The 12,577-nt window shown below is 39.9% G+C and overlaps 1 protein-coding gene across 1 annotated transcript in view; it reads right to left on the minus strand.

Annotated features, from left to right (window-relative positions):
* RNF180 (ring finger protein 180) overlaps window positions 1-12,577 on the minus strand; it is a 447,820-nt gene that overhangs the window by 85,704 nt on the left and 349,539 nt on the right. The window lies entirely within an intron of this gene.

Genomic DNA, 12,577 nt, shown 5'->3' on the forward strand with positions numbered 1-12,577 from the left:
TATCTTTTGGTTTTTCTCAGTATTTCCACTAATTAGTATTCTTTTTGGTGCACCAGAGAGTCTTGGGATTAAGGCATTAGTCCTGAATGTGACTGACCTTGGTTTGATGCCTGGATTCACATAGAGTTCTCTGAGCAGTTACAGGAGTGACCCCTGTTCATCGCTGGGTGTGATCCAAACACTACCTCCATCCCCCAAACAAAAAAAAGATGTTTCCATTTAGGTAGAGCAGCTCCTCTTCGCCCTCCACATACACACACACACACACACACACACACACACACACACACACATACATTCTGTGGGGTGATGAGAATAGTTAGATCAGACTGGAGTATCTTAGTTTCAGGAAGTAGGAGGGAGAGAGAAAATTTTCTAAGACCACTGGGTTTCACTTTGTAACTTAGGAGTCAAGTATGCTCCAAAATGTCACAAAAGAACGTCTCCCTTCCTCCTTGCCTAGACTAGGATAGGCCTGGCTGGAGAAGCAGTGGCTTGGATGGTTTAGTCTCACATCCCAGAAGACTTCTGCAAATCCTTGCAACTTGATTACATTTTATGAGTGAATTTGCTTTCTTACTCCCTAAAATTAAACATGGTATACTCAATCAACTCTTTTTAAGACAGACCACTTCTCAGCATAGTACTTGTTCAGTATTTCATTGAAAAAAGTAAAAACAATCTGAGGAGAATTGCCTTGGAATTTTGCTCCAGTGTCAATGCATCTTTGGCTATGAATAGAAATTATATAGAGAACTTTTAGAATGCTGAAGCCCAGATATTCTGAGTTAATTAATCAGAGAAGACACCTCTTTATTCACTGTCACTGTCCTGTCACTGTCCTCCCACTGTTCATCGATTTCCTCGAGCTGGCCCAGTAACATTGTGAGACGTGTTACTGTGTTTTGGTATATCGAATACGTCACGGGGAGCTTGCCAGGCTCTGCCCTGCGGGCGAGATACTCTCGGTAGCTTGCCGGGCTCTCCGAGAGGGGTGGAGGAATCGAACTCGGGTCGGCCATGTTGGTTACGTGCAAGGCAAATACCCTACCCGCTGTGTTATAGCTCCAGCCCACCTCTTTATTATTTATTTATTTTAGTTTTGGGGCCACACTCAGTGATGTTCAGGGATTACTCCTGGCTCTGTACTCAGGAATTACTCCTGGGAGTTCGAGGACATACGCAGTCCAGGGAATTGAACCCAGGCTGGCCTTGTATAAGGCGAGTGCCCTACCCACTGCACTGTTCTCCAGCCCTTCCTGAGTCTACTTCTGACTTATTTTCCAGTGTTGAAATCAACAACAACCTTCATTGATAAATCTCGTAATTTATGTTTCAGCGATGTCTTATTTCACTTTTCAGCAGTATTTGGCATTAAGTGATTTTTCTTGAATTCTCCTTTTCTAGGAGATGCAGTTCAATCTTACAGGAGTCATTGAACACCCATCACTATTGTCTTCTTTCTCCTTTTCTGGTGATCCCCTCCCCACCCCCAACATTGTTGTTCATTCTTTTCCTTTTTCACAAACTTTAAACTCAGTAGCTGATCCCAATCTTCTCTAATCACACTGTTTGCTAGGGTAAACTCATCCAGTCCCAGATGTGGGTTGCTCACACTTTTCTTTCCTACACATGAGGCTCCTACTCAAGTTGTCTCCTCAGCATCTCAGTTTGACTATGAAACATGGACACGTCATCCCAATGTACAAAAACCTAATCATCTATAACTCGGTAAATAGCATCTGAGCTAGAGACTACAACTTTTAGCATCACTCTCTATTCCTAACTTCATTTTGAATTGTAAGCATGTTAGATACTTTTAAATAAATACTTTTTATTGTTATTGTTTGATCTGTGTCACTGTTATTTATTTGTTTTTATTTTTAGGCATGGTATTTTACAAAACTGGATTTTTGTATTTGTTTTTGTTTTTTTGCTTCTTGGGTCACACTTGGTGATGCACAGGGGTTACTTCTGGCTCTGCACTCAGGAATTACTCCTGGTGATGCTCAGGGGACAATATGGGATGCTGAGAATTGAACACAGGTTGGCCATGTGCAAGGCAAATGCCCTACCCGCTGTGCTATCGCTCCTGCCCCTTACAAAACTGTTAATGCACACAAAAACTTATGCACAAAACATTCCAACATCATGCCCTCCATCAGAGTGACTGCTTCTCTCTACATTGTCCCAGTGTCTCTTCCCCAGGGTTAGCTTCCTACTGAAGACTGGTTCTTAGTTTCTAGTGGACATTTACTCTATTCTATTCTATTCTATTCTATTCTATTCTATTCTATTCTAGTCTAGTCTAGTCTAGTCTAGTCTAGTCTTGTCTATTCTTATAGTCTATCAATCAAGACTGAATTACCAAGAAATCATGGAAAAATATAACATCATACTTAAAAATTTTCACGGCAGAGCCTGGCAAGCTACTCGTGGCTTATTCAATATGCCCAAATCACTTATCACTTAATCCCCGTTATTCATCGATTTATTCGAGCGGGTGCCAGTAACGTCTCCATTTATCCCGGTTGCGTGCTAGCATAGCCCAATGGTATCTGTTCGTTCTAGGAACATGCAGAGCTTCAAACCAATCATTTAGGGTCTTGACGAAGAAGTCTGACCATCTTATAGGTGGGCGTCCACGTGATCTTTTGATGTCTCGTGGAATCCAATCAGTAATGGCTCTAGTCCAGTGGTTGTCTGTAAACCTCATTACGTGTCCAGCCCATCTGATTTTTGATGTCTTGGCAAATGAGACAGCGTCCCTGATTCTTGAGTGTTGACGAAGATCAGAACTCCGGATTCTATCTCTCATTTGAGTGAATCGTGATATTCCAAGCATAGTTCTTTCGATTCCTCTATGAGAGACCCGAATAGCGTTCTCATCCTGTTTTCGTAGGGTCTAGGTCTCTGAGGCATATGTTAATGCAGGAAGAATAGTGGAATCAAAGAGATGTGCTCGTAGCTGGAGGTTCTTTGTCCTTTTAGTTATTTCTTCAATGCTCTTGAAGGCATTCCAAGCCGCTCTCTTCCTCCTGCGCAACTCAGGTGCCAGGTCATTCATCATGTTGATTTCTCGACCTAGGTATATATAACTGTTGCATTCGGAGATGGTGGTTCCGTTGAGAGCGAATGGAGCGTCAGGAACAAGGCTGTTTCTCATAAACATTGTCTTCGTAAGATTCAGCTGTAGTCCGACCTTTCCACATTCACGGTCAAAGTCGTTCAGCATTTGTGCCGCTTGGCTGATGTTTGGTGTTATTAGAACGATGTCATCAGCAAAGCGGAGGTGGTGTAGTTGCCGACCATCTATCTTCACTCCCATGTTTTCCCATTCCAGTCGTCGCATGATGTTCTCGAGCGTGGCACTGAAGAGTTTCGGTGAAATGGTATCACCCTGCCGAACCCCTCTCTTGATATGGATGATTACTTCTTTGTAGAATGGTGAGATTTTGGTAGTGAATCCGCAATAGAGTTCACGAAGGATCCTGATGTATTGAGTTTGTACGCCCTGATTGGTTAGGGTTTCCATGACCGCTTCCGTCTCAACAGAATCAAAGGCCTTCTTTAAATCAATGAACGTTAGACAGAGCGGCATCTTGAACTCCCAAGATACCTCAATGAGCTTGGTTATTGTGTGGATATGGTCGATGGTACTGAATCCTTTTCGGAATCCAGCTTGTTCACATGGTTGTCCTTCATCTAGTGTTCTGCTAATCCTATTCAGGATGACTCGAGTGAATAGTTTGTAGATGACAGACAATAGGCAGATTGGGCGATAGTTGCCAATGTCGTGGATGTCTCCCTTCTTGTATAGTAGTATAGTCCTGCTGGTTTTCCATTGGGATGGAACCTTGCATTCAGACAGGTAGCGTGTGAAGAGCCGAGCCAATGTATTGATGAGTACTGTTGGTAAGTTCTTCAGGTGTTCAGGTCTGATCTTGTCTGGGCCAGGTGCTCTTTGTTTCTTTACCGACGAGATGGCATGTTGGATTTCGGAAGGGAGAACATTGGGAACGACATATCCATCATGTGGTATGTGGTATGTGGGCAAGTGGATGTGGCTATTAAAGAGATCTGAGTAGAAGTCATGAATAATCTTCTCCATTGCCCTTCTGGAAGATGTGATAGATCCATCATGATGTCGGAGGGCAGTCATCTTGGTTTTGTAGTTGGTGAAGGACAGGCGGGCATTACGAATGTTTTTCCCAGCTTCTGCTGCATCTACCAGTACTGCTGCTCTCCTGTTTTTGAGGTCATCCTTGATGGCTTCTCTGCACTGTTTTGCCAGTTTGGATGTTCGCTTGTGGTTGTCTGAGGCATGTGCCAAGCCACGTTGGCGAATAAGTTCAAGAGTGTTCGAAGAAAGACGGTTTTTTGTGGTTATGCCCAAAACAGTAACAAAAACGGATCTCATTCCCCTGACACTGAAAGAGCCTCCAACACGGCAGCGTTGGGAAAGACGAGTAAGGAGAGGCTGCTAAAATCTCAGGGCTGGGAAGAATAGAGATGTGACTGGCGCCTGCTCGAGTAAATTGATGAACAACAGGATGACAGTGATGATGATGAGAGTGATAGTCTATTGCTGTTTTTCTTTATACACCACATATATGAGAGATCATATTGTCTGTCTCTCTCCTTCTGACTAACCATTCAGCACAATATTCTCCAGATCCATCCACACTGCAGTAAATTGCATAATTTTGTTTTTTCTTAAAGTCAAGAAGCATTCCACTTTGTCTGTGTACCATAGTATCTTTCAGTCATCTATTCTTGGACCTTTGAGTTGTTTTCATATTTTGGCTACTATGAATAGTACTTCAGTGAACAAGGGAGTACAAATCCTTTTTTTTTTTCATACTGTGCTAACTCTTCTCCCTGCAACCATGTCATTGTACAATCTAATCTCACACTGCAGACAAGGAATCTTTAAAATGTCAATTGGATTATGTTGCTTTTAAATTCACCACACACACACACACACACACACACACACACACACACACACACCTTCTTCAACACTTGTAATCAAATCCACATTCCAAATCAAGTCCACACCCACCCACAAAACCTCACATTTGCTCCTGATCCCAACACTTTTTCTTTGTACTCACTCTGCTCTAACGATTCGATTCTAACCATAATGAGTTACAACCATTCTTCAAAGGTCACTTTTGCTTCCTATCGAGAATCCCTAACTTCTACTTGTTTCTCTGCCTGAAATTTACTTACTTAAGTGCTTTGCCTATCTGGCTTTTTCACATTGTCATGACCATATCAATGTCATTGCTCAAGGAAGTAGTCGCTCAAAGAAGTAATCCCTACCCTGAGAATAAAGGGAAAAGGACTTAACTGTGTTCACTGCTGAGGTCCCTTAAAGCTGACACAAAGGTTTAATAGAGATTTGTTGAAGGACACAAGGTTCTGTACCACTTTTCATATGAGTACCTCCATAGTTTTGTATCAACTCTAGGATATAAGATGCAAGGCAACTACACCTAGAGGAAACAGGTGGTTGATTTGAAGAATTTAATAAAAGGATTTGTGAAGTGTGTATGGATATAGGAAAACTTCAGAGGTATTTTAACAATGGGACACAGACTGCAGACAGTGTCTAGTGTCTTACTGGAGTTGAGACACGCAGCTGAGGATTAGCACATCTACTGACACCCACAGATTTCTTTTATGTTCCCATATTTTTGGCTTCTCTAAAATGTTATATAAATAGAATCATTCAGTCCATAATCATGAGTTTGATTCTTTCACTTGGCAATGCACTTGAGATTCATATCCATTGTTGCTTGTATGAGTCATTTCCCTTTTTATTAAAAGTAATTCATTGTATAGATATGTTCTAGTTTATTTTCAGGTTGAAGACATTTGAATTATTTCCAATTTGGGGTTATTATGGAACAAAGTCACTGTAAACACTCATACACAAACTTTTCAGTGAATGTGTTTTCATTGGTCTTGGATAAATAACTTCAAAATGAAATTGATGTGGTGGTAAAAATATGGTTTAACTTGATAAGAAAATGCTAAACACAAAACTCTAATGGGATTTGGATTGAAACTGCACTTAACCAAGAATAAGTTTGGAAAAAGCTGATTTGTCTATAAATGTGGTAAGTTGACTCTTTTATTTATGTTACCTTTCTTTAGATATAAAATTTATATTTTTCAATATGTAACTTATCCATATCTTATATTAAATATGTATTTCATACTTTTATAGTGCTTTTCACATGAAAATCTAAATTTTAATTGTTTGTTGCAAATATACACAAATGTACTTATTTTTAAAAAGATGTTGACTTTTAATCCTCTTATCCTTATAAGATCACTTAATAGGTTTAGTTCCTTTTTGCGTATTTTCATTTCATTCTGCACCAACAACCATTCATTTGCAAATGTAGAAGCTTATTTTCTTTCCCCTATATTTGCCTTTAATTTACTTTCTTGCATTGTTTCGATGGCTACAACAACCAGTATATTTATAAAATGCAATACCTTTGTTGACCTTTAATTTAGATAGCATACAATGTACCCATTTAAAGTATGCATGTTCTTGAGTAACAATAATTACTCTATAGATACCATTAAACTCTAAGTGTACAGAGATCAGAAAACTTTGGAGATTTGCTACTTTTGACCCTCATTAGATTATCAGACCTACTAAGAGCTAGTGTTAGAGGTTTGAGTTAGGGTTAGGGATGTGGATGATTTAGGTGGAAAGCAATGTGCTTTTCCAACATAAAATCGGGAGTGAATCATTTTGCAAGTGTTATGTTGAGGCTACTTGGCAGAATTCTGCCTCTTCTAGGGTCCAGTTGTTTGAAATATGAAATAGCCTTGGGCAAGATTTGCCATTAAGTTCCTGGAGATTTGGGGTGTTAACTATTTTGTTGTAATTTCAGAAAAGTGGACACTAAATGTATAGAGATCATTAAACTTTGGAGATTTGCTACTCTTGGTCCTCACTATATATCAGATGTCCTGGGAACTTTGGCTAGGTTTAGAATCGGGGCTTTGGTTAGGATTAGGAATATGGGGGAAATGTTTATGATTGGTACTAGTTATATTCTAAGGAGATCTTTCCCTGATATTGTCCATTTCTTCATGTTTTATGGGCGTACCCAAATATCTACACTTTTATCTTTTTGAGTATTTCTTCTTCTATTTAAAGGTGGTTTCCAGTGCTACACCAAGTCATGCAGCCTTCTCAGACGTGTGCTGCCTCATCATGTTCACATTTCCTGGCACTCCATCACCCAGTTTTACTACACTGGCCCTAGAATCTGAGCAACTGCACTCACCAGAATCAGCCTTCCTTGTTTCTTGAGCCAGATCTGCTCTCTGAGTCTTAGTGAATGGCTGCATTCATTCAGATGCACTGTTCAGGAACATGCTTTGTTGCCAGTGCCACAGTGTCTTGTTTGCCTACTACCTCAGCCTGGAACGCTGGCGTACTGACTCCTCGCCTGGCGTTGCAGATATACACGCTCCCCCTCCAAATGCTGGTTCGGGACCCTGCCAGACCTCAGTCCTGCCTTATGTTCAGGTCTTGTGTATGTAGAGAGGCTATGGGTGAATGTTCAACCTGCTGCTCTTTCCCTGAACACCTGTCAACCACTCACCATCTGTTCCACTCCTTCTTCCAAACCTGGGGCATAGTGCTCAACCTACTTCTCAGAAGTTTCTTATGTGAAAATTCTCCCAGTGCTGTCTTCTGATCACTGTTGTATACTTTTCCTTCATTAGTCCACTCATGTAGAACTTTGGTAAATTCAATGTTTTATTGTATTTAGACTCAGTGTGATTCACAGGTTCCCCTCTCCACCATCTTGCCCTACTCTATAATCAATGGTCTATCTGACCTTCTGGAGCCACATTTTCATATCATTAGTAGATTTTATATGTAGATGTCTTTGTGTTTTCATTGTATAAAATTTAAAATTTATTTTAATCAACAAGTGTGTGGTTTCCTAAGTATAACATAACTCTATCTTCTCAGGTGGCTTTTTGAAATGAGACTTCTCTCTCCCTCACTGTGCCTCAGGACATCCTAGTCCGAACCTGCTGATTTTAGCTTTCTTTCTGATTTTAGCTCACATTTTAGAGAAAGTGAGCACATTAAATCAATGATAACATTCTTGGACTTGGTAATTATGAAATGATATTATGAAGAAACATGAACTCCAGAGAAAGGGCAATAAATCTGAAAAAGATTAAGGAAATGCTCCAAGATTTTATGTTCAGATGCTGGGCTATTCTTTTCTAAGTAAAATCAATACTACTTCCTTGAATCCCTTATGACTAAGAAAGAAATGTAAGACTTGGTTGACCTCTGTAAGTTGTAGGGCAACATGAAGATGAGGTTTTGAACAATCTACTGGGTAATATTTATTTATTTATTTATTTATTGCATTTTGGTTCACACCCAGCGATGCACAGGGGTTACTCCTGGCTCAGCACTCAGGAATTACTCTTGGTGGTGCTTGGGGGACCAAATGGGATGCTGGGAATCAAACCCAGGTCAACTGCGTGCAAGGCAAACATCTTACCTGCTGTGCTATCACTCCAGCCCAGGGTAATATTTAGAGTACTAGTTTTAAGTGCATTGCAGACCAAAAAGAGACCTTGCAGCAGAATTAAGTTTTAGTCCTGTCACTTAGGACAGAGACCATGATCAAACGATACCTTGGTAGAAAAGAATAGCCAGAGTTTGGGAAACTCTGATAAGAGAATTATTATTCTAGAAAAGGGGCATTAGAACTCCAGAGCAAGGCCGTGTTATCTGTAGATGAGAATAAGATACAATTTAAAAACCAGCTCCTGCCAAGTGGAGACTGTGAATGGTGCCAGCAGCATTATGTTAGCATAATGGCCACCCAAATGTTCATGGCCTAATTATTGGAACCTGTGACTATATATTACTTTGATTGGCAAATGGGAATTTTCAGGCATGATTCACCAAGGATTTTTAGATGGGAAAATTATCATGAATTATTTGTCTGAGCCTTGATGTGACTACATGGATCTCAGTAAAAGGAGCATTGAAGAGTCAACAAAGGAAGTATATATGTGATGATGGAAGCATGGGTCCTACTCATAGAAGAAGGGAGAGAATGCATAGTATGCGGGTGGAGGGGGCAATCTGGTGATACCACATTATTGGTTTAAAGATGGAAAAAAGGGGACACGCGTAAGAAATACAGGAAACTTTAGAATCTGGAAAAGCAAAGGAAATAAATGCATCCCTTGAGCTCCAGAAAGAAAGACTTTTTATATTAGACCAGTGAAACTGATTTCTGACTTCCAGAACTATACGTGGTGAATTTGTGCTGTTTTAAAACTAAGCTTTTCAGAAATCAACGACATGGAAACCAAAAAACAATCCAAAAGATCAATGAAATCAAGAGCTGGTTCTTCAAGAAAGATAGATAAACCACTAGCAAGACTCACAAAGAGAGAGAGAGAGAGAAAGAGAGAGAGAGAACCCTAATAAACCGAATCAGAAATGAGAAGGGGGATATCACAACAGAAACCAAAGAAATTCAAAAGATCATCAGAGACTATTTTGAAAGTCTGTATGCCATGAAACAAGAAAACCTAGAAGAAATGGATAAATTACTGGATTCCTATAATCTCCCAAGGCTGAATCAAGAAGATCTAGAGTACATGAATAGACATATTAACATCAAGGAAATTGAAACTAATCAAAAGTCTTTCCAAAAACAAAAGCCCAGGTCCAGATGGATTCACTAGCGAATTTTTTCAAACATTTAAAGAGGAACAATTGCCAGTTCTTCTCAAGCTTTTCAGGAAATTGAAAAAACAGAAACTCTCCAAACAGTTTCTATGAAGCCCATATTTCTCTAATACCAAAAGGAAACAAAGACACCACAAGAAAAGAAAACTACAGGCCGATATCCCTGATGAACACAGATGCAAAGATCCTCAACAAAATACTAGCAAATAGAATTCAACAACTCATCAAAAAATATCATATGCCATGATTAAGGGGGATTCATCCTGGCAATGCAAGAATGGTTTAATACTCGGAAATCAATCAACATAATCTATCATATCAACAAAAGAAAAGATAAAAACCATATGATCATATCAATAGATGCAGATAAAGCATGTGACAAGATCTAGCACTCATTTATGATGAAAACCCTCGCCAAAATGGGTATAGAGGAGACTTTCCTCAATAAAGTTAAAGCCATCTACCACAAGCCTACAGCAAGCATTATCCTCAATGGGGAAAAACTGAGAGCCTTTCCGCTAAGATCAGGGACGAGACAAGGATGCCCACTCTCTCCACTGCTGTTCAATATAGTACTGGAAGTACTTGCAATAGCGATCAGGCAAGAAAAAGATATTAAGGGCATTCAGGTAGGAAAGGAAGAAATCAAGCTCTCAGTATTCACAGATGATATGATACTATACTTAGAGAACGCTAAAACCTCTACCAAGAAACTCCTAGAAACAAAAGACTTGTATAGTAAAGTCGCAGCCTATAAAATCAATACCCAAAAGTCCATGGCTTTCCTATATGCAAATAGTGAAAGAGAGAAGAAAGTGACATGGAAAAAAACAATCCCATTCACAATTGTGCCCCAGAAAATCAAGTACCTAGAAATTAGCTTAACTTCAGATAGAGAAGGGAGCACCAAATAAAGGGTGTTGGGAGGATCCTCCCAGGATGAGAGAAGCATGCTGAAAGTCGACTATAGACCAAACATGATTGCCACTCAATGCCTCTTTTGCAAACCACAACACCCAAAAGGAGACAGAGAACAGAGGGGAATGCCGTGCCACAGAGGCAGGGTGGAATGGGCGAGTGGGGGGTGGGAGGGATACTGGGATCCGTGGTGGTGGGAAATGGGCACTGTTGGAGGGATGGGTATTTGATCATTGTATAATTGAAATCCAAGCACAAAATTTGTAAGTCTACAACTTACCTCATGGTGTCTCACTAATAAAAAATTTAAAAAAACATTTTTAACCCCCACCTCCCCCCAAAAAAAGAAATTAGCTTAACTAAGGAAGTAAAGGATATGCACAAAGAAAAGTATCAAACGCTACTTCAGGAAATAAATGAGGACACAGAAAATGGAAAGATATTCCCTGTTTATAGTTCGGGAGAATTTACATTGTCAAAATGGCAATACTTCCCAAAGCATTGTACAAATTCAATGCTATCCCTATATGGACATCCATGACATTCTTCAAAGAAATAGAGCAAACACTCCTGAAATTCATACGGAACAACAACCCACCACGAAAAGCTAAAGCAATTCATGGGAAAAAGAAAATGGGAAGAATCAACCTCCCTAACTTCAAACTCTACTACAAAGCAGTAATAATTAAAACAGCATGGTACTGGAACAAAGGCAGAGATGCGGACCAATGGAATAGGGTTGAATATACTGACATCGCCCCCCAAACATATAATCATCTAATCTTTGATAAGGGATAAAGAAATGTGATGTCGAGCAAGGAAAGCCTCTTTAACAAATTGTGCTGGCAAAACTGAACAGCTACATGCAAAAAACTGGGCTCAGATCTCTGCCTAACACCATGAACAAAAGTAAGATCAAAATGGATTAAAGACCTCAACATCAGACCGGAATCCATAAGGTACATTGAAGACAAAGTTGGCAAAACCCTCCATGACATTGAAGCTAATGGTATCTTCAAACATGTCATGCCACTGGCCAAGCAAGTGAAAACAGAGATAGACAAATGGGACTATCTTAAACTAAGAAGCTTCTGCACCTTAAAAGAAACAGTGACCAAAATACAAATACAGTCTACAGAATGGGAAAGGATATTTGCCCAATACACATCCGACAAGGGTTTGATATCAAGGATATACAAAGCACTGGTTGAACTCCACAAGAAGAAAACATCCAACCCCATCAAAAAATGGGGCAACGAAATGAACAGAAACTTTCTCAAGGAAGAAATCTGAATGGCTAAAAGGCACATGAGAAAATGCTCTACATCATTAATCATCAGGGAGATACAGATCAACACAACAATGAGATATCATTGCACACCACAGAGACTGGCACACATCCAAACGAACAGAAGCAACCATTGTTGGCATTGGTGTGGTCAGAAAGGGACCCTCCTTTATCGCTGGTGGGAATGCTGAATGGGTCAGCTGTTTTGGAAACAGGAGGGACGATTCTCAAAAAATTAGAAATTGAGCTCCCATTTGACCCAGCAATACCACTCCTGGGAATATATCCCAGAGAGGCAAAAAAGTATAGTCGAAGTGACATCTGCACTTGTTTGTTCATTGCAGCACTCTTTACAATAGCCAGAATCTGGAAAAAACCTGAGTGCCCGAGAACAGATGACTGGTTAAAGAAACTTTGGTACATCTACACAATGGAGTACTATGTAGCTGTTAGAAAAGGTGAAGTCATGAAATTTACATACAAGTGGTACTACATGGAAAGCATCATGCCAAGCGAAATAAGTCAGAAAGAGAGGGACAGACGTAGAAAGATTGCATTCATCTGGGGAAAATAAAGTAATAAAATAGGAAACTAAC

The sequence above is a fragment of the Sorex fumeus genome, unplaced genomic scaffold (genome assembly GCF_029834395.1).
Source record: "Sorex fumeus unplaced genomic scaffold, SorFum_2.1 ptg000018l, whole genome shotgun sequence".
NCBI classification, from domain to species: Eukaryota; Metazoa; Chordata; class Mammalia; order Eulipotyphla; family Soricidae; genus Sorex; species Sorex fumeus.